We start from the raw sequence: 5351 nt of genomic DNA, 5'->3' as shown, positions 1-5351 counted from the left end.
CCAATTTCAACCAAACATGCTAGAAATGCTCCAATTGAGCTAATTAGCTTATTGTGAGAATATTGCAATTGTCTGACAAAAGTGAAAAATGTAAATTTCCAATTTCAACCAAACATGCTAGAAATGCTCCAATTGAGCTAATTAGCTTATTGTGAGAATATTACAAACGTCTGACAAAAGTGAAAAATGTAAATTTCCAATTTCAACCAAACATGCTAGAAATGCTCCAATTGAGCTAATTAGCTTATTGTGAGAATATTACAAACGTCTGACAAAAGTGAAAAATGTAAATTTCCAATTTCAACCAAACATGCTAGAAATGCTCCAATTGAGCTAATTAGCTTATTGTGAGAATATTACAAACGTCTGACAAAACTGAAAAATGTAAATTTCCAGTTTCAACTAAACATGCTAGAAATGCTCCAATTGAGCTAATTAGCTTATTGTGAGAATATTGCAATTGTCTGACAAAAGTGAAAAATGTAAATTTCCAATTTCAACCAAACATGCTAGAAATGCTCCAATTGAGCTAATTAGCTTATTGTGAGAATATTACAAACGTCTGACAAAGGTGAAAAATGTAAAATTCCAATTTCAACCGAACATGCTAGAAATGCTCCAATTGAGCTAATTAGCTTATTGTGAGAATATTACAAACGTCTGACAAAAGTGAAAAATGTAAATTTCCAATTTCAACCAAACATGCTAGAAATGCTCCAATTGAGCTAATTAGCTTATTGTGAGAATATTACAAACGTCTGACAAAAGTGAAAAATGTAAATTTCCAATTTCAACCAAACATGCTAGAAATGCTCCAATTGAGCTAATTAGCTTATTGTGGGAATATTACAAACGTCTGACCAAACTGAAAAATGTAAATTTCCAATTTCAACCAAACAAGCTAGAAATGCTCCAATTGAGCTAATTAGCTTATTGTGAGAATATTGCAATTGTCTGACAAAAGTGAAAAATGTAAATTTCCAATTTCAACCAAACATGCTAGAAATGCTCCAATTGAGCTAATTAGCTTATTGTGAGAATATTACAAACGTCTGACAAAAGTGAAAAATGTAAATTTCCAATTTCAACCAAACATGCTAGAAATGCTCCAATTGAGCTAATTAGCTTATTGTGAGAATATTACAAACGTCTGACAAAAGTGAAAAATGTAAATTTCCAATTTCAACCAAACATGCTAGAAATGCTCCAATTGAGCTAATTAGCTTATTGTGAGAATATTACAAACGTCTGACAAAAGTGAAAAATGTAAATTTCCAATTTCAACCAAACATGCTAGAAATGCTCCAATTGAGCTAATTAGCTTATTGTGAGAATATTACAAACGTCTGACAAAAGTGAAAAATGTAAATTTCCAATTTCAACCAAACATGCTAGAAATGCTCCAATTGAGCTAATTAGCTTATTGTGAGAATATTGCAATTGTCTGACAAAAGTGAAAAATGTAAATTTCCAATTTCAAACAAACATGCTAGAAATGCTCCAATTGAGCTAATTAGCTTATTGTGAGAATATTACAAACGTCTGACCAAAGTGAAAAATGTAAATTTCCAATTTCAACCAAACATGCTAGAAATGCTCCAATTGAGCTAATTAGCTTATTGTGGGAATATTACAAACGTCTGACAAAACTGAAAAATGTAAATTTCCAGTTTCAACCAAACATGCTAGAAATGTTCCAATTGAGCTAATCAGCTTATTTGGAGAATATTACAAACGTCTGACAAAAGTGAAAAATGTAAATTTCCAATTTCAACCAAACATGCTAGAAATGCTCCAATTGAGCTAATTAGCTTATTGTGAGAATATTACAAACGTCTGACAAAAGTGAAAAATGTAAATTTCCAATTTCAACCAAACATGCTAGAAATGCTCCAATTACGCAAATAAGCCTATTTTGAGAATTTTACAAACGTCTGACAAAACTGAAAAATGTAAATTTCCAATTTCAACCAAACATGCTAGAAATGCTCCAATTGAGCTAATTAGCTTATTGAGAGAATATTGCAATTGTCTGACAAAAGTGAAAAATGTAAATTTCCAATTTCAACCAAACATGCTAGAAATGCTCCAATTGAGCTAATTAGCTTATTGTGAGAATATTGCAAATGTCTGACAAAAGTGAAAAATGTAAATTTCCAATTTCAACCAAACACGCTAGAAATGCTCCAATTGAGCTAATTAGCTTATTGTGAGAATATTACAAACGTCTGACAAAACTGAAAAATGTAAATTTCCAATTTCAACCAAACATGCTAGAAATGCTCCAATTGAGCTAATTAGCTTATTGTGAGAATATAGCAATTGTCTGACAAAAGTGAAAAATGTAAATTTCCAATTTCAACCAAACATGCTAGAAATGCTCCAATTGAGCTAATTAGCTTATTGTGAGAATATTACAAACGTCTGACAAAAGTGAAAAATGTAAAATTCCAATTTCAACCAAACATGCTAGAAATGCTCCAATTGAGCTAATTAGCTTATTGTGGGAATATTACAAACGTCTGACCAAACTGAAAAATGTAAATTTCCAGTTTCAACCAAACAAGCTAGAAATGCTCCAATTGAGCTAATTAGCTTATTGTGAGAATATTGCAATTGTCTGACAAAAGTGAAAAATGTAAATTTCCAATTTCAACCAAACATGCTAGAAATGCTCCAATTGAGCTAATTAGCTTATTGTCAGAATATTACAAACGTCTGACAAAAGTGAAAAATGTAAATTTCCAATTTCAACCAAACATGCTAGAAATGCTCCAATTGAGCTAATTAGCTTATTGTGAGAATATTACAAACGTCTGACAAAAGTGAAAAATGTAAATTTCCAATTTCAACCAAACATGCTAGAAATGGTCAAATTGCGCAAATAAGCCTACTGTAAGAATTTTACAAACGTCTGACAAAAGTGAAAAATGTAAATTTCCAATTTCAACCAAACATGCTAGAAATGCTCCAATTGAGCTAATTAGTATATTGTGAGAATATTACAAACGTCTGACAAAAGTGAAAAATGTAAATTTCCAATTTCAACCAAACATGCTAGAAATGCTCCAATTGAGCTAATTAGCTTATTGTGAGAATATTACAAACGTCTGACAAAAGTGAAAAAGGTAAATTTCCAATTTCAACCAAACATGCTAGAAATGCTCCAATTGAGCTAATTAGCTTATTGTGGGAATATTACAAACGTCTGACAAAACTGAAAAATGTAAATTTCCAGTTTCAACCAAACATGCTAGAAATGTTCCAATTGAGCTAATTAGCTTATTTGGAGAATATTACAAACGTCTGACAAAAGTGAAAAATGTAAATTTCCAATTTCAACCAAACATGCTAGAAATGCTCCAATTGCGCAAATAAGCCTATTTTGAGAATTTTACAAACGTCTGACAAAACTGAAAAATGTAAATTTCCAATTTCAACCAAACATGCTAGAAATGCTCCAATTGAGCTAATTAGCTTATTGAGAGAATATTGCAATTGTCTGACAAAAGTGAAAAATGTAAATTTCCAATTTCAACCAAACATGCTAGAAATGCTCCAATTGAGCTAATTAGCTTATTGTGAGAATATTGCAAATGTCTGACAAAAGTGAAAAATGTAAATTTCCAATTTCAACCAAACACGCTAGAAATGCTCCAATTGAGCTAATTAGCTTATTGTGAGAATATTACAAACGTCTGACAAAACTGAAAAATGTAAATTTCCAATTTCAACCAAACATGCTAGAAATGCTCCAATTGAGCTAATTAGCTTATTGTGAGAATATAGCAATTGTCTGACAAAAGTGAAAAATGTAAATTTCCAATTTCAACCAAACATGCTAGAAATGCTCCAATTGAGCTAATTAGCTTATTGTGAGAATATTACAAACGTCTGACAAAAGTGAAAAATGTAAAATTCCAATTTCAACCAAACATGCTAGAAATGCTCCAATTGAGCTAATTAGCTTATTGTGAGAATATTACAAACGTCTGACAAAAGTGAAAAATGTAAATTTCCAATTTCAACCAAACATGCTAGAAATGCTCCAATTGAGCTAATTAGCTTATTGTGAGAATATTACAAACGTCTGACAAAACTGAAAAATGTAAATTTCCAGTTTCAACTAAACATGCTAGAAATGCTCCAATTGAGCTAATTAGCTTATTGTGAGAATATTGCAATTGTCTGACAAAAGTGAAAAATGTAAATTTCCAATTTCAACCAAACATGCTAGAAATGCTCCAATTGAGCTAATTAGCTTATTGTGAGAATATTACAAACGTCTGACAAAGGTGAAAAATGTAAAATTCCAATTTCAACCGAACATGCTAGAAATGCTCCAATTGAGCTAATTAGCTTATTGTGAGAATATTACAAACGTCTGACAAAAGTGAAAAAGGTAAATTTCCAATTTCAACCAAACATGCTAGAAATGCTCCAATTGAGCTAATTAGCTTATTGTGAGAATATTACAAACGTCTGACAAAAGTGAAAAATGTAAATTTCCAATTTCAACCAAACATGCTAGAAATGCTCCAATTGAGCTAATTAGCTTATTGTGGGAATATTACAAACGTCTGACCAAACTGAAAAATGTAAATTTCCAGTTTCAACCAAACAAGCTAGAAATGCTCCAATTGAGCTAATTAGCTTATTGTGAGAATATTGCAATTGTCTGACAAAAGTGAAAAATGTAAATTTCCAATTTCAACCAAACATGCTAGAAATGCTCCAATTGAGCTAATTAGCTTATTGTGAGAATATTACAAACGTCTGACAAAAGTGAAAAATGTAAATTTCCAATTTCAACCAAACATGCTAGAAATGCTCCAATTGAGCTAATTAGCTTATTGTGAGAATATTACAAACGTCTGACAAAAGTGAAAAATGTAAATTTCCAATTTCAACCAAACATGCTAGAAATGGTCAAATTGCGCAAATAAGCCTACTGTAAGAATTTTACAAACGTCTGACAAAAGTGAAAAATGTAAATTTCCAATTTCAACCAAACATGCTAGAAATGCTCCAATTGAGCTAATTAGTATATTGTGAGAATATTACAAACGTCTGACAAAAGTGAAAAATGTAAATTTCCAATTTCAACCAAACATGCTAGAAATGCTCCAATTGAGCTAATTAGCTTATTGTGAGAATATTACAAACGTCTGACAAAAGTGAAAAAGGTAAATTTCCAATTTCAACCAAACATGCTAGAAATGCTCCAATTGAGCTAATTAGCTTATTGTGAGAATATTACAAACGTCTGACAAAAGTGAAAAATGTAAATTTCCAATTTCAACCAAACATGCTAGAAATGCTCCAATTTAGCTAATTAGCTTATTGTGGGA

This window comes from Watersipora subatra, unplaced genomic scaffold (assembly GCF_963576615.1).
Source record: "Watersipora subatra unplaced genomic scaffold, tzWatSuba1.1 SCAFFOLD_101, whole genome shotgun sequence".
NCBI classification, from domain to species: Eukaryota; Metazoa; Bryozoa; class Gymnolaemata; order Cheilostomatida; family Watersiporidae; genus Watersipora; species Watersipora subatra.
Note: the sequence above shows the minus strand (reverse complement) of the source record.